The sequence below is a fragment of the Quercus robur genome, chromosome 6 (genome assembly GCF_932294415.1).
Source record: "Quercus robur chromosome 6, dhQueRobu3.1, whole genome shotgun sequence".
In the NCBI taxonomy this organism is placed as follows: domain Eukaryota; kingdom Viridiplantae; phylum Streptophyta; class Magnoliopsida; order Fagales; family Fagaceae; genus Quercus; species Quercus robur.
In genome coordinates this window covers 46,651,577-46,669,926 of record NC_065539.1, presented here as the reverse complement: position 1 = coordinate 46,669,926, position 18,350 = coordinate 46,651,577, and the positions used below count along the sequence as shown (strand labels likewise).

The following is an 18,350-nucleotide window of genomic DNA, read 5'->3' as shown; positions in this document are numbered from 1 at the left end:
TAAATAAATTCATTAGCATTGATATGTGATGAGAATTGAGAAGTGATACCTTTCAATAGTAACATCCTTTTTTTTTTCTTTTTTTGAGAAAGATTTTGGCCTTTAGTTGTGAACAATAATCTCTATTATTTGATCTCAACCTCTCTCTCTATTATTAACAAACCAAAATAAGTAGCACAAAAAAAAAGCAAAAAATAAATAAAAAGACCAAAATAACAAAATGAGTAATATAGATAAATAAAAATAAATAAAGAAGAAGCAAAAAGACCAACAAAATAAAAATTATTGAGGCATAAATAGAACAAAATAAGTGAAGGGGAAAAATGTCTTACTTTTTCTTTGGAGATCATTGAGTAATTCTTTACTTGCAATGGACAATTTATCTAGGCGTGGTGTTTATGTTGAAGCAGTTTGTCCAATATGCAGAATTTCAAATGAAACTGTACTAAACGAAAACAGAAGTGTGCAATTGTTGAGTGTAATTCATATATGATATACAAAATAATAAAAATTCATGTCTAACTCTATTTAACGATTGATGCTCAAACAATAACCAAATAAATAGGATAAAACTTTAGGAAATTAGGTTAAACAAAAGACAAAAAATACACAAAACCTATTCAATTTGATGGAAAAAAAATTAAATTAAACAAATACATTAAAAAAAATTAGAGTAAACAAATACATATGTGTAAGGTTGTAAGGAGAAGAAAGGGAATAATAGAGGAAAAAAACTACAGGGTAGGTATTTATTATGAATTATCTTATATATATACACTCCACATTGAAGAAGTTGATATGAACAAAAAGTCTAATGTTAGTCTAATTTATAAAGGTGTATGAAACTGAAATTAGATGGACTTTAAGATTTTTATCAAATTAGAAATTATCGGAGAAGAAAAATTATATCTATTTTTTTTTAATTCTAAAAACTTTTCTGCAATTTTTACGTGTAGTAAGGTTTTTTTTTTTTTTTTTTGTGAAGATTTTACATGTAGTAATATAATTTAAATTAAAAAAAAAAAGGATAAGATGGACCTTTTTTTACGTGTACTATATTGATTTTTTTAATTAAGATTGTTATCAACTTATATATTATAATAAGAAAATAATTAAATGAAGAATTTGGATTGTAATCAAATTATGATTTTTATCAATTTAGAAATTATAGGAGAAGAAAAATAATATATATTTAAAAAGCATCAAGATGAAAGAATCTCTTTTTTATTTAAATTTTATCCTTAGGTAATTCTATTCTATTGATTTTAGGGTTTGTTGATAACATTTTAGATAGACACAACTGTTATAGTTGTAAATCAAATACCACTTTCTTTTATTACTTGATTTGTCATATTTATCCAAAAAATATGTATATATCTATTCTTAAAATCTAAAAATTTATTAAAATTTCTGCAATTTGGTGAAACCATGTGGCGCAACCACGACGTCTAAACCCAACTTTTATTATATATAATATAATATAATATGAAAAAAAAAAAAAGAAGAAGGATAAGATGGACCTTTTTTTACGTGTACTACATTGATTTTTTTTAATTAAGATCGTTATCAACTTATATATTATAATAAGAAAAGGATCAAATGAAAAATTTGGATTGTAATCAAATTATGATTTTTATCAATTTAGAAATTATAGAAGAAGAAAAATAATATATATTTAAAAAGCATCAAAATGAAAGAATCTCTTTTTTATTTAAATTTTATTCTTAGGTAATTCTATTCTATTGATTTTAGGATTTGTTGATAACATTTTAGATAGACACAACTGTTATAGTTGTAAATCAAATACCACTTTCTTTTACTTGATTTGTCATATTTATCCAAAAAATATGTATATATCTATTCTTAAAATCTAAAAATTTATTAAAATTTCTGCAATTTGGTGAAGCCACGTGGCGCAACCACAGCATCTAAGCCCAACTTTTATTATATATAATATGATATGATGTTGTTTAAATACTGAAAACCGTTGTTTAAAATACCTTACCAAACACCCCCAAAACTCAACTATACCCGAAAGATGCTAGTGCAGTATTGCACTTTCTTTGCAGTTCTAGCCCATGAACTGATCAGTTAAGAGAAAAAAATAGGGGAAAATTGCTTCTCAGTTCCTCTATAAATTAGAGAGGAACACACACACACACACACACAAAAGAGAAAGAGAAGAGGAGAAGCACGCATATAGTAAAACAAGCAAAGGAGGAACACAACATTAGTTGGAGATTTAATCAGTCCCTTTCTTCTCTAAATATCTACCTCTCCCTCTTCTTCAAATCTGAATTTTTGTTTGGTAAAACAAATAGGGTTGGGTTTCATGAGGAGTTCCTAACTCCATACATAAAGCTTTAGATATGAGTCCCTGATTCATAAATCCTATTTGAAAATTACCAAATAAAAATTCTCTCAAGTTTTAGTTCAGCGTTTTCTCTACTAAAGTTTTTGACTCTATCATTTTAATGGAGTCCTTGACTCTACTAAATTTTAATGGAGTTCTTGACTCTACCACATCAATGGAGTCCTTGACTCTACCATATTTTAATGGAATCCTTGACTCTACCATATTTTAATGAAGTCCTTGACTCTATCCAATTAATGAACTCCTTGACTCTATCCAATTAATGAACTCCTTGACTCTACCATATTTTAATGGACTCCTTGACTCTACCAAATTAATGGAGTCATTCACTCTATCCAAATCAATGGAGTCCTTGACTCCTAAAGTTATGATTCTAATTCCTTCAAATTCCAACATGGCTAAATTTTTTGGGATTCCTAATTTCTTAATCAAGATTGAAGTTAACAATGCCCAAAATAAAATGACTATAAAAAATTGATTTGAGGAAATTTTCCAATTCCTAAAACATGTTCATAAAATAAAAATAAAAAAATTGCTTCAAAGGAGTTTTCTTTTCCTTAATTAAATTTGGGAACCTCAATCAAAATATCATTAAATTGGGCAAAATCAATTTGGGGATTTTAAATTTAAAACCTCAGATTAAGAACTACGAATTGGCTTGATCCCCGCCAAGGGTACATAAGCAACCTAAATAAATTATTAGGTGCAGTCACAAATAAATAAATAAAACACTTATCTCCTTAAACATGAAAATAAATGAATTTATGTACAAAGACGACGTGATTGGAATCAAAAGGTCTCCGCTTGAAACAAGGGATTGTAATTAAGAGATATATTATCTTGAATAGGCACTACTCACATTAATAAAACTTGTTAGGTTCTAAAGACTTAGGTATTTATGTATTTAGAACTCTAATATGTATTGTTGGCAAACCATGATCAAAACAATGTGTTTAGAAGTGTTTTAGTCTTGCTCAAAGTTGTGTATTTTATGTAAAGTTGGAATCGAGCTAATGCAGAAAAGATTAATGCATTTCGGCCTGGCTCGATCGATCAAAGATTAGGCTCGATTGATCAAATCTCGGGCAAAATGTTTTTTTCTGCAGATTTCCAACTCAACCCTAGTTGTTTAAAACGTTTTAGGGTTTTCTAATTTGTCCTAAGTATAAAAGGCAAACCCTAGCCACGTTTTAGTATTGCTCATATTGCGGTTTGTGTAAATCTCTTGTGAGATCTAGAAGAGCTTTCTTTTACACAAACTTAGGGTTTTCAAGGAGAAGATTTTATCTACACCTTGATGATCAACTCGGTTGCTGCCATTGAAGCTTAAAGAAAACATAAGCGGGTGTGCTTGTATCTGGTGGTGAATCCAAGAAAGAAGGAGTCCGTGGATTCAGAGCTTGCATGTGGTCGTGTCAGTAAGTTCTACTGGTTGGTAGCAATAAGAAGTCGAGCATGGGGGCTTGTAAGTCTTATTGTATGAACTTCGATTCTTTCAAGATAGTGGATTCAAGTTTACCTTGAGGATAGCTAGGTCAAATCCTCCATAGGTTTTTACCAGTTTGGTTTCCTGGGTGATCATATCTTGTGTTATTTATCGTTCCGCTGCTTTGCATGATATGATCTTTGTAATTGTGATAACCTAGATTTGTTAAATTGGACTAAGTAACAACTTGGCTAATTACCTAGGTTAAATCAATTGAGTTTTAAGGGGTCTAAAAACCAACCATCAAGTGGTATCAGAGCGGGTTGCTCTCTTATTGTTGATCTTTTGATCACTAAGCTGATCCTTGACCCCTGTTGTTATGGATTCTTGGAAATTCTTTTTGCTTATTCATCAACTTGCTTACTTTGTGTATTTGTCACTTGTTGAGTTTGTTAAATCTTTCCTTGGACGTCTTGGTCTTATCATATGTGGTAATAATTATTTGTGTTATACTGCCTTAAGCGCCTTAAAGGCACGTGATTCTTGTCTTTGGTATTTGGATAGTGGTAGACATGGCAAAACGGGTTAGAATTTTCTGACCCGACCCGACCCGAAAAATACCCGACCCGAACCCAAACCCGATTTTTTGACCCGAAGCAAAAACGGGTTGACCCGTGACCCGACCCATGTTTTGTGCGGGTCAACCCGACTCGACTCGCGACCCGACCCGAACCCGAACCATTTTTTTAAAACTTTTTTTTTTGGTAAAAAAAATAATGAAATTAAGACAATATTGGTTTAAATGTTTATTGTGAGCTTTAAGGAAACAATTGATACATTTACATAGCTGCATGCAAATTAATTGAAAAATAAATGGTTGAGCATTCTGTAATGAGTAAAGATTTTTAGATATCAAATAGCAAAATATATGCCAAGATAATCTGGTTACAGTAAAGTTAAAAACAGATTTAAAATTGTAGATATGTGTGAGACACATTCACAAGTGTGAAAATAGTAAAGCCAAAGTATCAAATTAGCATAAATTATGAATGCTTAGATCTATTTTTTAACAATTTATGTTCAAAATAAACGGCTTTTCAAAATAAATTATGATATTTCCTAGAGTGTGTGCTGCTTAATAATGATATGATCTTCATAAAAGAGACTAGGTATAAATAAGTAAGTAATCAAACTTTAATGTTTATCTCAAATTGAAATAGAGTGTCAACCACAATTGATAATAGATTTTAAAATTAAATTTTAAAATTGTAACTTTCATATATGTTTTTATTCTTTATCAAATGAGTTATCCAATAAGTCATTTGTAATTTTTTCTTTTGGAATGTTGATATTGTGTAAAAATAAAACTTGTATATTTGTTTTACTTATCTTTGTGTTGTTTTGTTTTAGATAGCAATGTTAGGATTTGTATAATTTTAAAATTATTGAATAAGTATTAATAAGTTTAACTAAGTTTATTCTTGATATAAGTAGTGAATTCAAAATAATGCATTTTACATCACGTAATATGTTGCATAACTATCCAAATGGCAAATACATATTGTTTTATTTATAACAAAAAATAAAAATAAAATAAAAAATTTCATGTAAAAAATACGAGTCAACCCGACCCGACCCACAACCCGATTGACCCGAACCCGTTTTCAACCCGCTTAAAATGACCCGTTTTTGACCCGTGACCCGATTGACCCGACCCGACCCGCCCGTTTTGCCATGTCTAGATAGCGGTTGTTCCAGGCATATGAAAGGAAACAAAGGATTATTCAAGACCCTCTTTGAAGGAAAGATTGGGACAGTCACTTTTGGAGATGGAAGCAAATCTGTCATCAGAGGCATTGGAACTGTGGACATCCCAGGGTTACCGGTCTTTGAAGATGTTTGGTATGTTGATGGATTGAAAGCAAATTTACTCAACATCAGTCAGATTTGCGACAATAGACTGAATGTTCTATTCACTAAGTATGAATGTGAGATACTTAATGGAGGAGGTGACTGTATGTGTGTTGGTGTAAGGACAGCGGACAACTGTTATGGATTGACACCAAGCATAAGCAACAAGTGTTTTAGTGCAAAGATTGATCAAGTTGATTTATGGAATCAACAGTTGGGGCATGCAAGTCATAAGCAGTTAGAAAAGATTTCCAAATGTGATGTTGTTGTTGGTTTACCTAAGTTTGAGAAGATAGATAAGTGCATATGTGGACCATGTCAGATAGGTAAACAGATAAAATCTAAATATCCGTCTGTGACTAGTGTTCAAACTTCAAGACCTCTGGAGTTACTGCACATTGATCTTATGGGTCTTGCTTGAGTTCAGAGTTTAGGAGGAAAGAAGTATATTCTAGTGGTTGTGGATGACTTTACCAGATATACTTGGGTTGTGCTTTTGAAAGATAAAACTGAGGCTCCTAAGAAGATGATACATCTGTGTAAGAAATTGCAGGTTGAAAAAGATACTGTGATAGCCAGGATCAAAAGTGACCATAGAAGAGAATTTGAGAATACCAAGCTGGCTACCTTCTGCAATGAACAAGGCACACATCAAGAGTTTTCTTCACCCAAGACACCATAACAAAATGGAATAGTTGAACGGAAAAATAGGTTCGTTCAGGAGATGACACATGTCATGCTACACAATAAAAATTTGTCAAAATCCTTCTGGGGAGAAGCAGTTAACACTGCTTGCCATACACTCAACCGGGTGTATGGCACATGTCATGCTACACAATAAAAATTTGTCAAAATCCTTCTGGGGAGAAGCAGTTAACACTGCTTGCCATACACTCAACCAGGTGTATTTCAAATCTGATTCCAAGAAAACTCCTTATGAACTCTGGAGAGGAAAGAAGCCGGTCGTTAAGTATTTCAGGATATTTGGTAGTGATTGTTACATTCTACGTGATAGAGAGAACCTAGAGAAATTTGATGCAAAGAGTGACAAGAGATATTTTCTAGGGTACTCCTCTACTAGTAGAGCATATAGAGTGTATAATCTGAGAACCAAAACTGTCATGGAATCGTCAAATGTTGTGATCAATGATGAAGTATGTCCAGAAGCACATTCAGAAAGTACTACTCCAGTTCAAGATAAGCCTATGGAGGTTAATGACTCACTTCCTGTTGATTATGTTGGGAAACATAGTGATGAGGAGCTAATGGTGTTTAATGATGCAATTTCTGTGCCATCAAGTCCTGAACCATCCACTCCGGTTCATGAGACTCAACAAGCTCAACATGAGTTTAGTCCTTCATCAGAACAGAAAGGTACATCCACATCTCTAGTTAAAGGTCCTTCCTCTAGAGTAAGGCTTAATCATCCCTCCTCAAATATATTAGGAAGTCTGAATGATAACATGAGATTAAGGTCAAAAGCCTTAAGTGTAATTACACACTCATGCTATCTGTCCCAATTTGAACCGAAAAAGGTAGATGAGGCACTTCAAGATGCTGATTGGGTAAACTCTATGCATGAAGAACTTCATCAATTTGTTCGGAATGATGTGTGGGAATTAGTTCTTAGACCAAAAGGGTGTAAATGTAATTGGAACTAAATGGATCTTTAAGAATAAGTCAGATGAACATGACATTGTTATCAGAAATAAATCAAGACTTGTTGCTCAAGGCTACACACAAGTGGAAAAGATTGACTTTGATGAGACCTTTGCACCGGTAGCAAGATTGGAATCCATTAGGATATTGTTGGCTATAGCTAGTCATCTGAATTCCAAGCTATATCAAATGGATGTCAAAAGTGCTTTCTTGAATGGAATGCTGCAAGAAGAAGTATATGTTGAACAACCTAAAGGCTTTGTTGACCCTCACAGACCGGATGATGTGTATAAATTGAAGAGAGCTCTGTATGGTTTGAAACAAGCTCCATGGGCTTGGTATGATAGATTGACTGCATATGTCACTGAGCATGGCTTCAAAAGGGGATCTGCAGACACTACTCTCTTCATAAAAAAGGATAAGAACAGTTTTGTTGTAGCTCAAATTTATGTTGATATTGTTTTTGGTGCTACTAATGACTCTCTTGCTCATTTTTTTGCAGATGAAATGAAGGCGATGTTTGAAATGAGTATGGTTGGTGAACTAACTAATTTCTTGGGATTACAGGTGAAGCAAACGAACTCAGGGATCTACATCAACCAAGCAAAATATGTAAGGAATCTAGTCAAGAGATTTGGACTGGACAATGCTGCACATGCTAGAACACCAATGGCTGCCAATGTAAAATTAACAAATGATCCGTCAGGTGAGTCTGTTGATGTTACATTATACAGAAGTATGATTGGATGTCTTTTATATTTGACTACTAGTCGGCCTGATATTGCGTTTAGTGTTGGTGTTTGTTCTAGATTTCAATCTAATCCTAAAATTTCACACTTAAATGCTGTCAAAAGAATAATCAAATATGTTGGTGGAACTTGTGATTATGGATTATTTTATAGTAAAGAGTCTAATCTGTCTCTTGCTGGGTTCTCTGATTCTAATTGGGCTGGTAATGCTGATGATAGAAAAAGCACCACTGGTGGGTGTTTTTATGTTGGAGCTAAGCTCGTTGCTTGGATGAGTAAAAAGCAAAATTCTGTGTCTTTGTCTACTGCCGAGGCAGAATATATTGCTGCTGGAAGTTGTTGCTCACAACTTCTTTGGATGAAAAAGGTTTTAACTGATTATGGGATATCCCAAGATACCATGGTTGTTTACTGTGATAACTCTAGTGCTATTGACATATCTAAGAACCCTGTTCAACATTCTAAGACTAAGCACATAGAGATTAGGTATCACTTCATTAGGGATCTTATTGAAAGAAAGATTGTGTGTCTTGAGTATATTCCTACTGAACGCCAGAATGCCGACATTTTCACCAAACCTCTTGATAGAAGTAAGTTTGAGACACTTCATCAAGTAATTGGTGTGATTTTGTATCCCTGATCTGTCTTGGCCTTTTTGGTCCTTGTGCTTCATTGCTCTATCCTCTGTGACCATTGTTCTTTGGTTTTGTTTTTTTTGTTTTCTAGGATTTGCTTTGCATAACATTCATGCATTTCATTCTAGGTGTTTTTTTTTTTTTTCTTTTATAAATAAATAATAAAAAAAAGGAAGAAAAAGGAAGCAAATTGTGTTTTGTACTATTTTTCTTGGTTTTTGAGAACAAGGTTGGTCAATTTATTTTCATATAACATGTCGTTTGTACCTTGTTTAACTTTGATGAGCTTACTTTTTGCACTTTACTAGTTGAAGCTTTGTAGTGCTTGTTGTGTGGGAAAGATGTTTATGATTTTTTATTACACTGTCTTAATCTTGAAGTCACATGTTTTTGATTATCGGACTTGAACTTTTAGAGAAAGGTATAAATAACCATCTCATCACTGTTCACTAGCCAATCATGAACACCTTAGTGCATATCATAAGATTTTGTGCTCAAGAAAGTGTAGCACATGCACAAAAAGAACATAAGGTGAAGCCTCGGTTTAAATTGCTTAATACTTAAAATTGGTTTGTACTATTAGGCTTGATGCCAAAATCACATGACTTAAAATTGGTATGTATATTATGAGGCATAAATTCAAGAAACTTACATGATTGCAAGCTTATGATCTAGAAGATGTGGGAGTTATATGATATAACTCTTTAGGTGTTAGTCTCTTTTAAATTCTATGTGATGAATTTTGTAGACTTTGTGATTAATTGCTATTCACATATCACCTCACATGTATCTCAAGTTTTTGCTAGTTGCACACACTACACAAGTTACTCTTTGCTAAACATTGTACATGTTATTGTGTGTGTTTATGGTCTAACCAACCAAGTTTTTGCAAATATCTTGAAATTTGTGCAAAATCAATTTGATGCTTGAAAATTTATGGAGAATGCAAGAAATTTTGATTTTGGGAATTTTGGGCTTAAATTCTTGTTTTCTGAAAATCACATCATCACATACTCATGCATTTGGTTCTTCAATTTCAATGCTTTGAGTTGTTTCTGAATTTCTTTTTCAAAAACTGTGTTTTTTCCTCAAATTTAGTGACCCTCTGCCCATGTCGATCGATCCATTTTATTTTTCGATCGATCGAAATTTTTTTTAAATTGTTTTGTTAAAGTCTCTGTCTGTTTCGATCGATCGAAACTGTTTTTCGATCGATCGAAACTCGTGAATCAAGTTTTTTTTTAAACTCAGATTGGATTGTTTCAAACTACTTTTTCAAACTTTCCTCTCTCTCTTCGACTTGGCAAGGCTCCACTGAGGATTTTTTGTCGTTTTCGACCAAATTTTTTGCAAGGTTTTTTGTCTCCTAAGGCTGGTAAAACCTTATACCCTTCCTTTTGCATTTATTTTCATGTTTTCATGCATAAACTCATGCATTTAATGGGGATTTTGGGAACTTTTCACTATTGGGATTTTCGTTGAATCAATTCTTTTTCTGAAATTGATCATTGGGTTTTGCTCCTATATTGTTATATTCGTGTTATGTAGTGGTTAATTTGATCAATTTGGGGCTTTGTGAAAAATCGAAAATTCTAGGGCTTGTAATTACCCCGAATTAGGGATTTTGTTCAAATTTGGCTAAATTGATGAAATTGGCTTGTTCAATTGATGTAATTGGTCATTATTTACTGAACTCTTTCTTGTATGATGATCAATTAGTCAATATCTTTCAAATTGATCAAGTGGTTTTTCAAAATTTTGGGGTTTTTGTATTAAGAACTCTATGCTCAAGCCAATTTTGTGAATTTGAACTTATTTGAACTTAATTGCACTGCATTAGGACATGCATCATGCCATTTAAATTGTTCATGCATCATATAGATTTTTGTTCTATATTTTTTTTATGTGCTAACTTGCAGTCTGCCCTTGGTATTTCTTTTGTGTTTTTGTTCCTTTGCTTTGTGTTTTAGTCCTTATCCTAGCACCATGCCTAGGAAAACTAGAACCCATAGGACTCCTTCCACTTCCTCTGAGTCATCCTCTAGGAGTGAGCTGTTTAGGAATGATAAAAGCAGAGAGGCCTTTGAGAATTTGAACCGTAAACGTAAGATTTGGGCTAAGCGTGCTGTAATTTTAGATGAGATTGATCCGGCCATTAGGGCTAACTTTGAGTCTAGAGGTTGGTTGCCTCTCTTAGAGATAGATCATCCACCCCCGACCGCCCTGATTAGAGAGTTCTTCTCGAACCTTTCTTGCCACGTCTATGATTCCAACACCCTTGTTAGGAGTTGAATACGAGGTGTTGAGATCACCATTACCCCTCGGGTAGTGGCTGAGGCTCTTGGGGTTTCGGTTGTTCGGGAGTCTGACTATCCCTATGATGAGTCTCCTTCCTTAGATGTTGTCATGTCATACATCACTGGGTCATCTATCCAGTGGGGTTCTGATCCTCGGATCACGTCCGCTGAGCTTACCGAGACTGCCTATCTTTTCTTTAGGATAGCATGTCATTCGTTGTGGCCTATTTCTCATTTCCACACCATCCCTCTAGAGCGATGTGTGTTTTTGTATGCATTCGTTTCTGGTGCGTCTATCAGTTTCCCTCATCTGTTCCTCATTCTTTAAACGAGGTTCATAGGAGTTCTGCCGTAGGGCATGCGCTTATTCATCCTATTTTCATTCATAGGATTTTGTTGTTTTTGGGGCTAAATGGTTTCCCTTCTAGTGAGCCTGTTCATGTCGTTGCTCCCATAGGTGCCACCTTTCTTAGACAGAGGGCTGCTCAATTGAGAGTTGCTCCTTCGCGTTCTGGAGGTGCGTCATCTAGTGCTATTCCCCCTCCTCCCTCTTCTACAGGTGCTGATGCTGCTGAGACATCGGGTGTTGCTGCTGCTGATGCTGATGTTCCTCCACCGACTGCTTCGAATGATTCAAACATTCGACGTATGTTGAATCATGTCTTGACCATTCAGGTAGCTTATGGACAGATTTTGGTGAACGTGCTCGATGAGATCCGTGCCTTGCGTACGGAGTTGGCACAGTTTAGACGCTCTTCCACACCACCTCCTTTTTAATGATGGATTTTGTTTGCCCTTTGGCATTCCGTCATAAAAAGGGGGAGTACATTGTAGAGTGTTTGTTTTCAGGGGGAGAGTATTTTGTTGGATGGAGCTTGTGGAGTTTACATTGTATCTAGGTGCTTCACTTTGTATTTTATCTTTTTAGCTCTTGCCATGTTTTTGATGGGATATTCATGTTAGGGGGAGTATTATTTTCTGTTACCGTATATGTTTCTTGTTTTAAACTGCTTATTGATTTATAATTATGAGTTATTCATTGATATATGTCTTTATTGTGTGCTGTTTGAAATCTAGAATTTAATTTGTTTACTTGTATTTTTTCCACACATGCGGTTATGCATTTTGTTTAGTGTTTCAGGAAATATACAGGTTGATTCAATTGAGTTGTTGTCTACACTTGCAACTGATGGATAGTAGTTAAGATTGAATTTGTTTTATGAGCATTATTTGTGTAAAGGGCTTTTATTTTGTAAACTTTAAGCTTCTAGTTGTGTTTTGTCACGGATTGCCAAAGGGGGAGTTTGTTAGGTTCTAAAGACTTAGGTATTTATGTATTTAGAATTCTAATATGTATTGTTGGCAAACCATGATCAAAACAATGTGTTTAGAAATGTTTTAGTCTTGCTCAAAGTTGTGTATTTTATGTAAAGTTGGAATCGAGCTAATGCAGAAAAGATTAATGCATTTCAGCCTGGCTCGATCGATCGAATCTCGGGCATAATGTTTTTTTCTGCAAATTTCCAACTCAGCCCTAGTTGTTTAAAACGTTTTAGGGTTTTTTAATTTGTCCTAAGTATAAAAGGCAAACCCTAACCACTTCTGGGCCATAGTCTCAACTACAACTCTCAATCATGTTGGACTTGGATGACACCTTTCCACAACATATCATTATGAGATGCAGAAAAAATTTGGAGTGTACACAACGATTAGCGTGGATGGGAAGAAATTTCATCCTATTCCAATTGGTTAGGTTAGTAAGGTCCTATTCCAATTTAATGATCATGGAATTTTGTATACAAGTAATAATCAAGGAAACTTCCGCCTAAAATAAGTCGGACTTTTGGCAAGAGAGAAAATTGATGTCTAGACAAATCAAGCTAAGGCCGACCAAAATGGACCATATTCTTAATTTTTTATCTCGATTTTTTCCATGTACAAGACTTATAGTCAATGCTTGGCACATAAAAGTTGAACATCTTATCTAAAGTCCATCCTCTGAAAGCTTGAGAAAAAATTCATTTAAATCAAGTGATGCTCTAATTTTGCATTTAACATTTTTTTACCTCATTTATTAAGTTTTTTTTACTGTTACTCAAAAGTTTACATTAACTTATTTTATTGTTATCTCATTAATTTTCTAAGCTTACATCACACCTTTCTCTCTTTTTCATATCTTTTAGCATACCCACCATTTTAATATTTAAAAAAAAACAAAAAAAAAATAATTAAGAACTAATAGTAATAACTAACCATACAAGGCCTTGGAGAGAGATAGCGAGACACAAAAATGTTGTGGGTTGTAAAATAAAATGCATTGTATATATTACCAAAACAAAAGACTTGAGATTGACAAAACATTTGAAAGAGAGAGAAAGAGAAATCTAAGGGGCCGCCGCCTTCGTCATATTGGCCTCTCACCACCATCAAAAGCCGAACCCCTGTGGTATTTTTTTTCTTTTTAAATTAGGGGATTAAATATGATTTAGGTTTGGGTCATTTGGTTAGATAGTTTTTGTTTTGGGTATATAAGTAGAGAGAATACTTGGTATGCAAAGTCATATTCTATCATGTTTTTAAATCATCTATAAGACCCATGCATACACACTTACCCACACCATATTTTAACGTCGCACTATTGATGAGCGGAAGAGAGTGAGAGAGTTCAACATATTTTTATTTCATAGTATTAAATATGTGAACGCAACACAAATTAGTTGATTTTCATGGCCCTATTACTCTTTTGCATTTATTTTTGGTCTCATGATTTAAAATAATAATAATAATCTTACCTTGAAAAGACTATAAATATGCAGTGAAACTACTAAATTAATTTTTAATATCTCAAAATGAATATGTTTCTTTACTCTAATTTAGTTTACTTTTTTTTATAATATATGTATAACACTATCCAAAACCATCTTATATAAAATATTATAAAATTATCTGTGCATCGTACGGGTAACTTAGTAGTTATAATAGAAAGGGTGTGCCATCTTTTAATGTGATGGTAACATGCAATTTTGATTTACTTTTCACATTTGTATGGCTGGATGGGAAGGTGCAGCACATGATACACATATTTTCTTAGATGCTATCTGTCGATAATCTGTCAACTTTCCAAAACCACCACTAGGTATATAATATTTTTATATATTAAATATGTATGAAGGATATTATTTATATACATCTTACATTTTTTTTTTCCTTTACTAGGAAAATATTATTTAGTTGATGCTGGATACCCCTTAAGGAAAGGATATTTGCCACCTTATAAGGGACAGAGGTACCATCTTTCAAATTTTCAAGGAGCTGGTCTAGGGAATCACATAAAAGAGAGGTTTAACTATGTTTACTCATCACTTCGAAGTACAATTGAACGAACTTTAGGAGTGTGGAAGAATAGATGGAAAATTTTGAAGCAAATGCCATCTTATGGCATTAAAGACCAAAGAAACATTATAGTTGCTACTTGTGTTTTGAATAATTTTATTAGAAAATATGATAGGGAGGATGAGGGATTCAATTGGGATGAGCATGACTTGGACAGACCAAGAAGCGATAGTAGTGGAGAAGGTAGTAGCAAACAGGCAAACGGGCTCACTATACAAAATGAGGAGATGAAATTTGTTCATGGCAAAATAGCTCAGTCCATTTGTGGGTTGTAAACAATATTTTATTATTTCTATTTTGGTTTTAATGTTTTGGATAAGAGCTTTTTTTTTTTTTTTTTTTTTTTTTTTTTAAATTATGGATTGTCTAGTATTGATATTGTTGGCTGTAAACATTTTAATATAATTATTTTCCTAACCTTAAAAATTATGCAATTCTTTCTCTTGATGAGTTTTATTTTATTTTATTTTATTTTTTTTTTATAAATTTGATAAACTTCTCTCCATGAATTTCAGCAACAACAACATCATTATTGTTGTTATTATTAATATAATTGTTAAGATTAATTACATATTTTCAATAATAAAAAAGCATTGATTACAGGAAAATTGATAGTAATAATTCAATTATAATACATTTGATAGTGTCACTTGTAGGAATTATACTTAAAAAGTAATAATTCAAGAGAAACAAATATAATACATTTATCAATTAACAATTATATCATGTGCATATGTAATAAAAATCAATAATAAGATGTAAGAAATTTACATACTAAATTATATTATTCAAGAACCTTATAAGCAATTAGGATGCTCTCCCCACCTGGTCAGGATTAATCAGAGCTTTCTTTTCTCTTCTAACACCCCTTACAAGTGTGACCTCGACAATATTTACTAGCCTCTGAGCACGCGCGTGAGCGCGTGCTCAGAGGCTCTTCTATTTTTTGGATAAATGTTAATTTAGAGCATTTATTATAATTTGGGATTACTACATTTTCTAATCGCAAAAAAAACCTAGGGGTGTGATGAGTGTCATGTGTGGAGAAATAATTTTCCAATCACACCCCTAGATTTTTTTGTGATGAAAAATTATTGTGATTGGAAAATTATTTCTCCACACATGACACTCATCACACCCCTAGGTTTTTTTTGTGATTAGAAAAAGTAGTAATCCCAAATTATAATAAATGCTCTAAATTAACCCTTATCCAAAAAATAGAAGAGCCTGTGCTCAGAGGCTCTTCTATTTTTTGGGTAAGGGTTAATTTAGAGCATTTATTATAATTTGGGATTACTACATTTTCCAATCACAAAAAAAAATCTAGGGGTGTGATGAGTATCATGTGTGAAGAAATAATTTTTCATTACACCCCTAGATATTTTTGTGTTAAAAAAAATGTAGTAATCTCAATTTATAATAAATGAGAATTATTTACATTTACCAAAAAATAGAAGAGCCACTCACGTACGTGCTCAGAAGCTAGTTAATATTAATATTTATGCATTTTAAACTACTAATATGACCAAAAGTGTCATGAGAGTCACTCCAAAAAAATGAACACTGATATAGCATTGAAAACATATGTTCGTATGTAGATTTATGGAACAAATTCTTACTAAGAAAAACTAAAATATATGGAATAAATGTTTCACCTTACTATCAAAAAAAAGAAAAGTATTACGTCCACAACATTTTCATAACAAATCATAGGTAATCCTTAGGATTTATTGTAGAAATATGTACAGCATGACTCATAACTCCAGTCATAACTTCTTTGCGCTTGAGATTTCCGTTCCAATAGACATAGACATAGAACAATTGAAAGACTTAACAGCTACCAATATAAACAATCGATTAGCAGAAACAAACATATGACATAATCATTATCATTAATATGTAGTTTACTATAATTCCAATGACACTCTTTTATTAAAAAAAGAAAAAAAAAATCATTTGAAGATAACTTTTTATTCACCTTTACATGAGACTGTGACTTTATGTGCCATTTTTTATTGGCATGTACCCAAGGCTAGAAACTAAATTTGTTAGACGAATATCTTAGCACGAATGAATTTCTCTTTTGTTGAAATAGTATCATAATTTATGGCATTTTTCATTAAGAGCGGATCATTTCTATTCAATTTGAAAACGCTACATGGAAAAGAACCAATAACACATCAACATAAAAACAAATACGTAATAGTTAAATCAAGTTCTGCATTACTAACCTTTGTATGCATTTCTCCGTCGATTCCTGTTGCATATTTTCAAAGATTTAGTTTTCATTTATAAATGTAGTTGAATTGATGAAAGTAACTTAGGAAAAATCCAAACAATGGGAAATGTGCAATTCAGGGGATCTTAGGAATTGCTCACCATCATCGTGGGCTCTGGTTGAAAAGGCAAGAGTCGAATAAAATTCTTTAAAATTGTTTGATGGAAGGATAGATTGGTAAGTCACCAGCCCTATAATTCATTCTAATTTTTCTCTAGAGTAATGGTGTAACATGTGCAAGGTGAAAACTAAATATAAAATAGGAGTGGAATGGGATTATTCATTTATTTGGAATTGAAAAATGAGTAGAAGAGCAGGTAAAAGTGGGGGAGATAGAGATATAAAATTAGTAACTGATCCCAGGAGATTTTGATTTAGTGGGAAGTTATTGGGATGGACGGATGGTTGTGTATGGTGTTTGAAGAGTGGGAGTCAGTTATTCAAGGAGCAAATAGTTTGTAATTTATATATACTAGCATCTGAGCACGCGCTCACGCACGTGCTCAGAGACTCTTCTATTTTTTGGATAAAGATTAATAATTTGCATTTATTATAATTTAGGATTTCTATTTTTTCCAATTACCAAAAAAAAAAAAAAAACCAAACATGGGGTGAGTTTTGTAGATTAAAGGAGTTTTAAAACTAACAAAAAAGTAATCCTATTTTATAGGGAGTTAAAGAGTAGAAGTAGGAATTTAAATTAACATAAAAGTAGGAGCTTATTAAAAGAAAGAAGGCATTTCAACGTAGAAATAAGAATTTATTATTTTTGTCAATTTATTATTTTAACCCCATTTTTAAGTTTTAGGTAAGGGTATTTTTGACATTAAAAAAAAACAATAACTAACTTTCTGAATCCTCTTAATATATACAGATATATATATATATATATATATATATTTTTTTTTTTTTTGCTAAAATTTAGGAGTTTTTAATTATTAATTTTACATGTCTAACCCTATTATTTAAGCTTTACAAACTGGTCAATTTGAGGGTATGTTGGGCATCAAAATTGAGGAATCCAAACAGTGGAAGCCCCTTAAATAATAGTATAGACAATAAACTTTTATGTACCCATTAGGATTTCCCTTAATTATGATAAACATATTAATTTTTTTTTTAAGGATGTTCTATATTTATTGAATGATATATATATATATATATATATTGTTTTTGAGCTAAAGCAGTTGCGATGGAAGTGTGGAATGGATGGTTTTTTTTTTTTTTTTAGTCTTTGAGTATTTTGGGTTGTTTCAACTGAGTAATGGCTCTTCCTAGGCTCCTAAAAGTTTTTGGTTTATTGATTTTGCTATCTATAACTTAATTATTCTTTACCTAATAAAGTTTGGAATTTTTTGTAAGTACATTTTTCTTTCAAGAAAATGAATAGAAATCTCCCTTCATGTTCATGCTCATGTTAATGTTCATATTTGTATCTTTTGCAATACTCAATAAGTTGTTACTCATTTTGTGAATGATTGTAGTTAAAAAAAAATATAAACACAATACTATTCAATTAAACTAACTTGAAAAATTAAATCTATTAGATTAAAAAAATGGACATGAAAATGAAAATTTCACAAAAATTTTCTTAAATAGAATTAAAATAATTTTTACTCAATATTATT

The 18,350-nt window shown here is 32.4% G+C and overlaps 1 long non-coding RNA gene across 1 annotated transcript; it reads right to left on the bottom strand.

Annotated features, from left to right (window-relative positions):
* Window positions 1-16,015: 16,015 nt before the first annotated feature.
* On the bottom strand, window positions 16,016-16,992 carry LOC126689750 (uncharacterized). The gene is made up of 2 exons (XR_007644596.1): window positions 16,676-16,992; window positions 16,016-16,281 (listed from the first exon to the last, which is right to left on the bottom strand). It is a non-coding gene; the product is annotated as an uncharacterized LOC126689750 (long non-coding RNA).
* Window positions 16,993-18,350: the final 1,358 nt, after the last annotated feature.